We start from the raw sequence: 13,803 nt of genomic DNA on the forward strand, positions 1-13,803 counted from the left end.
TTTGTATCATTATTATTAATAATAACAATAATGAATATTAATAATGGTAATAATCTACTATAACTTTTTACAATGGTAATAGAAAAATAAAAGTAGTAGTAGTAGATGTGGAAATAATTCTAATTGTAATGATGACAACAGTAATAATGGGAACTGAAATAGTTTAAAAAAATCTATAATATAAAATAGTAATAGTGGTGGTAAAAACTAGGGATGAGCGAATCGAATCTGACGAATCCGAATTCCATTTAGTGCTGTCCAGGCTCCAGGGCATTTAAAATGGCGGATCCAGATGTCAAGACATGGGGTAAGGAATCCTGAGAAGGCAGGAATAAGGGTAGGCGGGATGACCCTGAATCAGCAGCCAGTCACGCCTGTCTTGCTTATCTTATTGATTTACACGCTGTGAGATCCCCATAAACCACAATGGACCTATTGATTTCAATGGGCAAAAAATCACAGAGTTAATGCACCAGTCATAGCTCCCTATACCATTAACCCCTTAACGACGCATGACGTGTATTTACGTCCTGCGCCGGCTCCCGCGATATGAAGCGGGATCGCGCCCCCTCATCAACGGCCGGGACCCGCGGCTAATACCACACATCGCCGATCGCAGCGATGTGCGGTATTAACCCTTTAGAAGCGGTGGTCAAAGCTGATCGCCGATTCTAAACATATGTGGTATTGCCGCGTGCGTAAATGTCCGAACTATAGAAATATATCATTAATTAAACCGCACGATCAAAGGCGTACGCACAAAAAATTACCAAAGTCAAAAAAAGCGTATTTTTGGTCACTTTTTATACCATTAAAAAATTATCATAAAGTCCGATCAAAACAAAAATCATACCGATAAAAACTTCAGATAACGTCGCAAAAATTGAGTCCTCATACTGCCCTGTATGTGGAAGAATAAAAAAGTTATAGGGGTCAGAAGATGACATTTTTAAACGTATACATTTTCCTGCATGTAGTTATGATTTTTTCCAGAAGTGCAACAAAATCAAACCTATATAAGTAGGGTATCACTTTAACCGTATGGATCTACAGAATAATGATAAGGTGTAATTTTTACCGAAATATGCACTGCGTAGAAACGGAAGCCCCCAAAATTTACAAAATGGCGTTTTTTCTTCGATTTTGTCGCACAATGATTTTTTTTCCGTTTCGCAGTGAATTTTTGGGTAAAATGACTAATGTCACTGCAAAGTAGAATTGGTGACGCAAAAAATAAGCCATAATATGGATTTTTAGGTGGAAAATTGAAAGGGTTATAAAAGGTAAGGAGGAAAAAACGAAAGTGCAAAAACTGAAAAACCCTGAGTCCTTAAGGGGTTAAAGAAGGGAGGACTCAATATTCACGAATATGCGCATATGCGGAAAACCAGTGTAGAGGAAGAGTTGTGCAGTTGCCCATAGCAACCAATCAGATTGCTTTCTTCATTTTTGAAAAGGCCTCTGAAAAATGAAGGAAGCAATCTGGTTGCTATGGGCAACTCAGAAACTTTTCCAGGAAAAGCTTCTGAGTTGCCCATAGCAACCACTCAGATCGCTTCTTTCATTTTGCAGAGGCCTTGTGAAAAAGAAAGAAGCAATCTATGGGCAACTCAGCAGCGTTTCCAGTAAAGTTTAACCACAACACTGTAACACTCTGTCCCACCCCGGGACTTGAACCCGTGGTGGTCGCCCATCAACTGTGCTGCCGAGACCGTCCTGCTTATCTTACTGTTTTACATTCAGTGAGATCCCCACACACCACAATGGGCCTATTGGTTTCAATGGGCAAAAAATCACAGAGTTAATGCACTAGTCACAGTTCCCTATATCATTAAAGAAGGGAGGGCTCAATATTCGCGAATATGTGCATATATTTGCAAAAAACAAATATAACGAATATGCAAATTCGAATATGGCCTATGCCACTCATCACTATTGGACAGGTAACACCACTTCCGCCTCAAAGTTCTCAGGCCGTTGGTCCTGTGACAGTGTGCGACTATGCCTCCTCATCCTCCACTGCACGGACAAGTCTCAGTGCCCCTCCAGCATACCATGTATGCAGGGCACATCGATATCACGCTGTTCTTCACATGGTTTGCATTGGCGAATCGAGTCACACAGGGGAGGAACTGCTAAAAGTCATTCATCAAGAAATCAAATCACCCCTTGAGCTGCAGCGTCAGATCGGTATCTCCAACATAGTCTGATTTGCAATGTTTCCACACGTTGGAATTCCAACCTCCATATGTTGGACCGACTATACGAACAGAGAAAACCCATCACCGATTTCTTGATGATCCAAGCGGATAGGGGGACTCCCCTGGGTAACGTCAATGTCAATCAGTGGCAGCTCATACGTGACACCTGCCGTTTTCTCAGGCCCTTTGAGGAAGCCACATTATTAGTAATTTGCCAGGATTACGGGATGAACAACATCATTATAATAATAATAATAATAATAATTTTATTTATATAGCGCCTACAGATTCCGCAGTGCTTACAATTATGGGGTACAAACAAAGACAAGTATCAGACATAATATTACACAATAACTATTCAAACAAGAGGTGTGGGGATATGTTGAGGATATGTTGAGGCCCATTCCACTGCTTCATCTACTACAACACGTGTTGGAAACAATGGCTGGTCAGGGCACTGGAGACATGGCGCCTACATCTCACAGCCACATGAGCCCTGTGGGGACTGAAAAGTGGGAGGGGCACAGTGGAGCACAGATTAGATTTCGCGAGATGGGCTGTTTTTCTAGTCATCTGACAGGAGAAGAGGAGCAGGAGCAGCTAGAGGATTATGAGGAAGGCGAGACAGAGGACCCAGACACACTGTGGCAGTATGCAGTGCAGATGGAGGCATGGAGGCCCTTCGAGTCACTTGCACAAATGGCACAATGCATGCTCACTTGCTTGTGTAGTGACTGCCGAATTGTCACCATTCAGCAGCGGAATGACTTCTGGCTCTTCACCTTATTGGACCCTCGCTACCGGCACAAAATGGGGGCCTTTTTTACACCAACTGAGAGGGAGGACAAACTGACCTTCTACAGAGACATCCTACATAGTCAGTTGGTCGATGCCTATCTGCTCCATTGTCCATCCTCTTGCAGGTCTGACTTGGGGGGCACTCTGCGCTCACCGTCCACTGCCATAGCTGCTGGGGAGGGGTGGCAGGAGCAGTACCAGCTCCATCAGCAGCAGCCTCTGTCTACAGTCGCTGATGAGTAGCTTTCTTCACCCACATAGTGAAGCAACTCATCAGCAGCAGGTAGACCTGGAGCAGGACCTGAACCAGCAGGTGGTGGCATACCTTGACATACCCATGCCAACACACCTTGAAGATCCACTGGACTTCTGGGCAGCCAAGCTTGATTTGTGGCCACAACTAGCAGAGTTTGCCCTGGAAAAGCTGTCCTGCCCAGCCAGTAGTGTGCCATCAGAGCGGATGTTTAGTGAAGAAGGAGAACTCGTCTGTCCACCAAAAATGGGGGGATACTGACATTTGTGAAGAGGAATCAGGCATGGATCAGACAGGATTTCCACCCACCAATGCCTGATGCAGCAGAGTAGATTGATCATGGTGCCACACCAACACTACACATATATGGATAATGCCTAACATATCCAAGGCTCTGTTCCCGAGTTACAGACATTCCTCCGCATCAGACCACAAGTAAGTATTGGGGATATGCATTACGTAGAACTTAACTTTTAATAATATTCTTAGGATAAAATATATGTACTCAAAAGTTTTTTTTTTATAATCAAACAAAAAGAAAGGTGTGCAAAAAACACCATGTGCCACCCACACCACCAAGTATTGATGTGATGCAAAGACCTCTAAAAGATGTAAGGGAACAGCGTATGGTCCATTGTAACAGGTGGGGGTAAAAACTTCCCCTGTAAGGCCCTACTATTGCATTGTTAATTCCCTTCTTGGCAAGTGTTACTCGCCCTAAAAAGGGCGGCCCCACACAGGAACCTCTCCCTATTTCCCTCTACAAACACTGCCATTTCCCAGGGTTTTTAGGTGGAAATAGAGTTTCCTGTGTGGGGCCGCCCTTTTTAGGTGAGTAACACTTGCCAAGAAGGAAATTAATAGGGTGATAATAGGGCCTTACAGGGGAAGTTTTTACCCTCACCTGCTACAATGGACAATAAGTTGTTCCCTTCCACCTTTTTGAGGAAAGTGTTACTCGTCTTAAAAAGGGCGGCCCCACACAGGAACCAATCCCTATTTTCCCCTACAAACACTGCCATTTCCCAGGGTTTTTAGGTCAAAATAGAGAGAGGTTCCTGTGTCGGGCCGCCCTTTTTAGGGCGAGTAACACTTGCCAAGAAGGGAATTAATAATGCGAGAGTAGGAAGAGTAGGAAGATTTTACCCCCACCGGTTACAATGACCCCACCGGGTCATTTTCAGGACTCCTGATACTGCCACCTCCAGGCTGTCTCATTCTGCCACCATATGTTCTCCTCTTGCTGATGCCAGCTCCACGCTGTCTCATACTGCCACCATATGTTCTTCTCATGCTGCTGTCACCTCCAGTCTGTGTTATTTCGCCACAATATGGTCTCCTCATGCTTCCGCCACCTCCACACTGTGTCATTCAGCCACTATATGTTCTCCTCATGCTGCCGCCAATTCCAAGCTGTGTCATTCAGCCACTATATGGTATCCACATGCTGCCACCACCTCCACGCTGTGTCATTCAGGTACTATATGGTGTTCTCATGCTGCCACCACCTCCACGCTTGGTCTTTCAGCCACTATATGGTCTCCTCATGCTGTCGACAGCTCCAGGCTGTGTCATTCAGCCACTATATGGTCTCCTCAGGCTGCCGCCATCTCCACACTGTGTCATTCAGCCACTATATGGTTTCCTCATGCTGCCGCCACCTCCACGCTGTGTCATTCAGCCACTACATAGTCTCCTCATGCTGCCGCCACCTCCACGCTGTGTCATTCAGCCACTACATAGTCTCCTCATGCTGCCGCCACCTCCACGCTGTGTCATTCAGGCACTTTATGGTCTTCTCATGCTGCCGCCACCTCCACGCTGGGTCTTTCAGCCACTATATGGTCTCCTCAGGCTGCCGCCAACTCCAGGCTGTGTCATTCAGCAACTATATGTTCTCCTCATGCTGTTGCCACCTTCACGCTGTGCCATTCAGGCACTATATGGTCTCCTCATGCTGCCGCCACCTCCACGCTGTGTCATTCAGCCCCTATATGGTCTCCTCATGCTCCCGCCAACTCCAGGCTGTGTCACTCAGCCACTATGTAGTCTCCTCATGCTGCCGTCACCTCCACGCTGTGTCATTCAGGCACTATATGGTGTTCTCATGCTGCCACCACCTCCACGCTTGGTCTTTCAGCCACTATATGGTCTCCTCATGCTGTCGACAGCTCCAGGCTGTGTCATTCAGCCACTATATGGTCTCCTCAGGCTGCCGCCATCTCCACACTGTGTCATTCAGCCACTATATGGTCTCCTCATGCTGCCGCCACCTCCACGCTGTGTCATTCAGCCACTACATAGTCTCCTCATGCTGCCGCCACCTCCACGCTGTGTCATTCAGGCACTTTATGGTCTTCTCATGCTGCCGCCACCTCCACGCTGGGTCTTTCAGCCACTATATGGTCTCCTCAGGCTGCCGCCAACTCCAGGCTGTGTCATTCAGCCGCTATATGTTCTCCTCATGCTGTTGCCACCTTCACGCTGTGCCATTCAGGCACTATATGGTCTCCTCATGCTGCCGCCACCTCCACGCTGTGTCATTCAGCCCCTATATGGTCTCCTCATGCTCCCGCCAACTCCAGGCTGTGTCACTCAGCCACTATGTAGTCTCCTCATGCTGCCGCCACCTCCATGCTGTGTTATTCAGCAACTATAAGGTCTCCTGATGTTGCCGCCACCTCCACGCTGTGTCATTCTGCCACTATATGGTCTTCTCATTCTCCCGCCAACTCCACGCTGTGTCATTTAGCCGCTATGCAGTCTCCTCATGCTGCAGTCACCTCCACGCTGAGTCATTCAGCCACTATATGGTCTCCTCATGCTGCCGCCACCTCCAGGCTGTGTCATTCAGCCACTATGTAGTCTCCTCATGCTGCCGCCACCTCCATGCTGTGTTATTCAACCACTATATGGTCTCCTGATGTTGCCACCACCTCCACGCTGTGTCATTCTGCCACTATATGGTCTTCTCATTCTCCCACCAACTCCACGCTGTGTCATTCAGCCACTATGCAGTCTCCTCATGCTGCCGTCACCTCCACGCTGTGTCATTCAGCCACTATATGGTCTCCTCATGCTGCCGCCACCTCCAGGCTGTGTCATTCAGCCACTATATGGTCTACTAATTCTGCCGCCACCTCCACGCTCTGTCATTCAGCCACTATATGGTCTACTCATGCTGCTGCCACCTCCACGCTCTGTCATTCAGCCACTATAAGGTCTCCTCATACTGCTGCCACCTCCACGCTGTGTCATTCAGCCACTATACGGTCTCCTCATACTGGCGCCAACTCTACGCTGGGTCATTCAGCCTTGATAGGGTCTCCTCATGCTGCTGCCAACTGTAGGCTGTGTCATTCAGCCACTATATGATCTCCTCATGCTGTCGCCACCTTCAAGCTTTGTCATTCAGCCACTATATGGTCTCCTCACGTTGCCGCAACTTCCACGCTGTGTCATTCAGGCACTACATGATCTCTTTATGCTGACGCCACCTCCACGCTGGGTCATTCAACCACTATATGGTCTCCACATGCTACCGCCAACTCGAGGCTGCGTCAATCAGCCACTATATGGTCTCCTCATGCTCCTGCCACCTCCAGGCTGTGTCATTCAGCCACTATATGGTCTCCCCATGCTGCCACCACCTCCACGCTGTGTCATTCAGCCACTATATTGTCTCCTCATACAGTTGCCACCCCCAGGCTTTTGTCATTGTGCCGCTGTGCAGCAGTGATTCTAATAGCCACACCTCTGATCTGCATTTCATACTGAATAACAGTATTATTTCACTGACCCAGCACACACCCTATGCGTGTTACAGCAAGGCAAATTTTTCTACACCCCTATTGAGGCTCTGTAGGCCATAAATAGCCAATTTTAATAGCGATTCACCGAAAATAAACTTGAACCAAAGCAAATTTGGGGGGAAATTCGGCGAATCGGCCGAATCAAATTTTTTAAAACTTCGCTCTTCTCTAGTAATAACCATCATCCTCATCATCATAAAATGTTACAAGTATTTACACTAATAGCCATAGTAGTAATAACCAGGTTGAGGACTTGTACACATATTAGGCCACACGTGTGGCTTATGGGTCCCCAAGCAACCTTGTCTGGTAATCTTCTATATTGTTATACAATGAACAACCACTTCTAATTCAGCTCCAGTCAGCATCTGACTTTTGGCAGCAAAAGTGTTTTACCTATCAATAGCCTTGTATAAGAATTACATAAGTGCTTCAGCTGAGCATTGTGTCTACACAGGGACAATTACTCCTCAGGCTTATGAGCCTGTTGGCAGAACCATGGCCTGCGGGGGTGTGATTCCTTAAAGTGTGTTCTCTTTATAGGTTGTAGGATTTATTCACAAGCTCCTTTTGAGGAACAGATGTTTGGAGATGTCTGTAATTTAGGCCAAGGTTTTGTTCTTTAGAAATTGATTTGTGGTGGCCCAGTACAGGAGTTGTCCTCTTGTACACTTAACCGTCCTGTATGGCGGATTCTCTGTCAGTGTCCCCTGAGTCCACATTCCTCTCATGGACTGAAGTGTTAAATATGCAATATCTTTTATGTTATATGCTGGTTAGTCTGACACTACCCCTCAATACAACACTATGGGAGAGTCGGAGCACTGCATTTGGCAATATCCAGCTCTACCATAGCGCTGCATTGAGGGGGCGTGTCGGCCGCCGCTTCGGGCGGTGATCAACACACCCCCTTTCTGTGGACTGCTGGGGCCCTGTACGGGAGACCGTGAGGGGTCCCAGCAGTCAGACCCCCCTGTGAACTGACACTTATTCTCTATCCTTAGGACAGGGCATAAGTTTTCAGATCCTGGAGTACTCTTTTAAAAGTGTTGGCTTTTTTTTTTTTACAAAAAACTGCTGCTGGGACCACCAGTGATCAGCTGTAAGCTGTGGGGAAACCTGGCATTATGTGAAGAATTTTATGGCAGTGCCACCACAGAAAGAATTAGGCATTCCATTGTGCCCATTCAAATCAATGAGTTATCTGTGCAATGGAATAGAGGACAGATCCTTCAGAACGAGAGACACTCATTGTGCCCATTCTATACTTTGGTTAAGGGATGAGGATTCTGAAGTGGGAAACCCCCTTTATTAACTCAGAATTCTCAGATGAGGATTCTGAAGTGGGAAACCCCCTCTATGAACTCAGAATTCACAGATTTGGATACTGGAGAAGTAAATCTCTTCTATTAACACATAATTCTTAGATAAGGATCCTGAATAGGGCAACTCTCTCTATTAACACAGAATTCTCCGATAAGGATCCTTAACAGGGAAACCCCCTATTAACTCAGAATTAACTCAAACTTCTCTAATTGGGGGAGATTAAAATGGGGCAATAAAACTTTAGAACCCTTTTAAGGACTAGTTTGGGAATTGCACAGTGCCTCTGTTTTTTCAATCGGGTTGGTGGTTAGGCTGAGCTGCAATGTCAAACATAGTCTATGGCAGTGGTCTTCAAACTGTGGACCTCCAGATGTCGCAAGACTACAACTTTCAGCATAGTCTGACAGCCCATGGCTGTCCGGGCATGCTAGGAGTTGTAGTTTTGCAATATCTGAAGGTCCACAGTTTGAAAACCACTGGTCTATGGTCTATAGCTGCTTCTGGTGCTGTATGGACATCCATTAGCTCCAGATGGCCATAGTTGCTACTAGGCCATGAACCGAACAGAGCCTATAATGTCCAGTATAGGCAACATTTTTGTAAAGTAGACATTGTACCAGTGGCGTTGCTAGGGTTGGTGTCACCCGGTGCGGTAGAAAATGGTGTCACCCCCATACCTACCCCCTACCCCCAGTAAGTTTTTAGCCTGTTGTGACAGACACCACTGTTGTAGCGCATTGTGAGAAATTCCAGTATAATAATCAGATATACCAGTTGCCACAGAATAGGAAAGTATTAAAGAAGTTTTCACCATTTAAATATACAGCTCCCAGAATTACTTAAAGGGGTACTCCACTGGAAAACATTTTCTTTTATATCAACTGGTGCCAGAAAGATAAACAGATTTTTAAATTACTTCTATTTAAAATCTCAATCCTTACAGTACTTATAAGCTGGTGTATGCTCCACAGGAAGTTATATAGTTCTTTCCAGTCTGACCACAGTGCTATTTGCTGACACCTCTGCCCATGTCAGGAACTGTCCAAAGCAGGATAGGTTTGCTATGGGGATTTGCTCCTACTATGGACAGTTCTTGACATGGACAGAGGTGTCAGCACAGAGCACTGTGGTCAGACAGAAAATAAATTAAAAAAGAAAAGAACTTCCTGTAGTACTGGAAGGATTAAGATTTTTAAATAGAAGTAATTTACAAATCTGTTTAACTTTGTAGCACCAGTTGATAAAAAAATGTTTTCCAGTAGAGTACCCCTTTGAGCAGTGGTAAGGTTATGCTGGGAGTTGTAGTTTCACTCACCATAACTGTAGAACTGACAAGCGACTCCAGCTCTGATAGGACATAGTGAGGAGAATACAGAATGATATCAGTGACTACAAGTGACGTCTTCTCTATAGTGAGGAGAATACACAATGATATCAGTGACTACAGGTGACGTCTTCTCTATAGTCTTCCCTTATCTAATTCAGATGGTACATACCGCCAGGACTTGTTCCAGCTAAAACTTCTCTCTGCAGAATGTGATGCCCAGACGTCTCCTCACTATGTCAGCGCATTCTCATCCTCTATATGAAAACAATAATTATTATAAACCTGCCAGACACTGTATCCTCTAAATATAATGCTACTATACACTATACTCTTTGATCATAAACCTTCTACACCATACCCACTGAATATACTACCACACACTGTACATTCTGAATATAATACCAACACATACTGTACACTCTGAATATAAATCTGCCACATACTGTACGGTACTGAATATAATACTACCACCCACTGCGCCCTCTGAATATAATACTACCACAAACTGCGCCCTCTGAATATAACGTTGCCATACAGTGCACCCTCTGAATATAATACCACAACCACAGTAACACCCCTCAACATCCGTTAGCTGATGCTATTACCACGGGAGGGGGGTATTGGTGGTGTTGCTAGTGGATGATGGGTGTGCTACTACTGGGGGGGTGTTGCTGGAGGATGATGAGGGTGCTACTGGCCATCCCCACTGGCAGTATCACCCCCATCATCCATCATCAGGATCATCCTCCGGGCAGGAGCACCGCCATCATCCACCATCAGGATCTGCTGATGGAGGTGCTACTGCTAGGGGGGGGGGGGGGTGTTGCTGGTGGATGATGAGGGTGCTACTGCCAGAGGGGGGAGCATTAAGTAGGCAGCAGTTCCCCCACTTTAGGAAGGCAGCAGCTCCCCCACATTAGGTAGGTAGCAGTTTCCCCACATTAGGCAGCATAGATTCCCCACATTTGGTACCAGTTCCCCCACATTAGGTAGGTACCAGTTACCCCACATTAGGTAGCAATTTCCCCACATTAGGTAGCACAGACTCCCCACATTAGGTAGCAATTTCCCCACATTAGGTAGCACAGATTCCCCACATTAGGTAGCAGTTTCCCCACATTAGGTAGCAGTTTCCCCAAATTAGGTAGCATAGATTCCCCACATTCGGTAGCACAGATTCCCCACATTAGGTAGCATAGACTCCCCACATTTGGAAGCAGAGATTCCCCACATTAGGTAGCATAGACTCTGCACATTTGGTAGTAGTTTCCCCACATTAGGCCGCAGGTTCCCTTACAGGTTCCCCACAATGGGTCAAAGTCTCCCCTCATTAGATCGCTGGTTCAAACCGCCCCCCCTCCCACAAAAAAACCACATACAACACAGAGAGACACACACACAAACACACACACAGTCGGAGAGACACACACTCACAGACAGACACACACACACAGAGTCACACACAGAGTCACACACACACATAGAGTCACACAAACACACACACAGAGTCGCACAAACACACACACACAGAGTCACACAGTCACACACACAGTCACACAAACATACACAGAGTCACACACACACAGTCACACACACACACACACAGAGTCACACACACACACAGTCACACACACACAGAGTCACACACACACAGAGTCACACACACAGACAGTCACACACAGACAGTCAAACACAGACAGAGATAGAGACAGACAGAGAGAGAGCCGCACACACTCACCCATCCAGTGCAGCGATCCTTCTCTCCGGGCGCCCTGCGAGTGACTTCACTGACGTCCTCCTGCGCGGCCATGTGGTGGGACGTCAGGCCGGCGCAACCGCAGACATGGGAGCGGAGGCCAGGCAAAGTGCTGGTGAAGGCGAGGGGGGGGGGGTGAGGATGGACGGCGCACAGTGCAGGTGAAGGCCGGGGGGGGCGCACCGCACAGCGCAGGTGAAGGTGGGGGTGCTGACAGTCGGGAGGCCGGTCGGGCACAGATGGGGGGTGTCGGAGTAGCTGGGGAGGGGGGGGGGGGTGGGTGCTGTCACCCCATTAGGTTTGTCTTGGTGTCACCCCATTAGGTTGGTGTCACCCGGTGCGGGCCGCACCCTCCGCACCCTCGCAACGCCACTGCATTGTACAGCAACTTCTTCCCTAGCTCTTGTATGTACCAGATCGTTCTAGTTCCCTGGTTCTTCTTAGTACTATTCCCAGGGGGACTATGACTTAAAGGGGTACTCCGCCCCTAGACATCTTATCCCCTATCCAAAGGATAGGGGATAAGATGTCAGATCGCCGCAGTCCCGCTGCTGGGGACCCCTGGGATCCCCGCTGCGGCACCCCGCCATCATTACAGCACAGAGTGAGTTCGCTCTGTGCGTAATGACGGGCGATATGGGGGACGGAGCCACGCCCCTTCCCATAGACTTGTATTGAAAGGGGCAGGCCGTGACGTCACGAGGGGCGGAGCCGTGACATAACGATGCTCCGGCCCCTGTACTGCCCGTCATTACGTGCAGAGCGAACTCGCTCTGTGCTGTAATGATAGTGCAGTGCCGCAGCGGGGATCCCGGGGCTCCCCAGCAGCGGGACCGCGGCGATCTGACATCTTATCCCCTATCCTTTGGATAGGGGATAAGATGTCTAGGGGCGGAGTACCCCTTTAAAGATTGCTTTCCCATGCCTAAGACAACGTATGAATTCAGTACATTCTCCAGTCTATATTTTTTGTATTTATTGAATTGTATAACCCAATGCTACCAGTCTACTGTCATGCCTAGTGGTATCTGCAGCAATTTTACTTGCAAGTTTGGTTTATACCAAAGATATTTTTACTATGAACCCCAGCTGTCCTTGAAGAACAAGACATTGAACTTCATACGCTAGAGCGTCCTCTTCAAAGCATCAATGCATCAATGCCATTATCTCATGAAACGTGATGTCTCTGCTTGTAGAAGAGCAGATGGTCCTGAAGCTGTAACTGACAAGCCGAAATGTTATTTTTTTTATTTTTTATGTGTTCATATGGTATTAAACTCAGCATGTACACAGGGACCGATTTTAAGGAGGGCAAAAGGGGCAATTCAGTTGTAGCTGTGTCCTTTGCTTATGCACTACACTCTGCTATATCTGTATACACAGTATGCTTATTACTGTTCACTGCTCCTGTCTATCTGTATATACTCTATACTCTGTTTCATCTGTTTCTATACTATTCACTACTATATCTGTATATACACTACTCTCTGCTACTGTATGTCTATATGTACCAGCTTTCTGCTGCATCTGTATACACACTTCTCTTGGGTTATATTGGTATACACAATGGCCCTTATTTACTAAGAGTGGAGTGTAAGCTTCTTTGCGGGTTTAATTGCCTACAATTAATTTTCCACGGTATTTACTAAGGTTTCCCTACATTTTCCACTTTCCCTACACTTTGCTTTACACCTGCTCTGATCTGTCTGGTTTCCCTCAACTCAAATCCACCACATTTTATGTGGAAAGCTTAGTAAATATGTTGGGTTTTTGTGAAAATGTCGGGAACATGCCCCTTTTCGGAGACCGTGCCCAATTTTCACAGTGACCACACCCCTTTTGGGGGGTTTTCTTAGCAAAATTGAGAGTTAGTCAGGGTTTTTTCAATTCTGACACAAAATCTGGTGCAGACAGAATTTCTGGCGCTATGCGACAAAATCTGGCACACAACCCAACAAAATATGTCGGGTATGCAATAGTAAATGAGGGCCAATATCTGCTACATCAGTATATGCATAACTCTCTACTTTATTAGATATACTACTCTCCCACTAGGATCTTACCTACCTAGGGTATGTAGATCCCAAGTAGGTAAGTAAGTAGGTCCCCCCAATAACAAGTCAGGCCCTCCCAGAAAAAATTATGTTTCCCCCCATTAGGTAGATAATTTTCTCTAAGGCTGACAGGCCCCGCTAAATATGTAGGTAGACACCCAGGAGCTAGACAGATCCCCCCCCCCCCCCAGTAAGTAGGTAGTTTTCCCAATTAGGTAGGTCCTCCCTGGTTAGTAGGTAGGTGCCTACATTAGGCAGGTAGTTTCTCCAATCAGG

Source organism: Hyla sarda, chromosome 4, assembly GCF_029499605.1.
Source record: "Hyla sarda isolate aHylSar1 chromosome 4, aHylSar1.hap1, whole genome shotgun sequence".
Lineage (NCBI taxonomy): Eukaryota > Metazoa > Chordata > Amphibia > Anura > Hylidae > Hyla > Hyla sarda.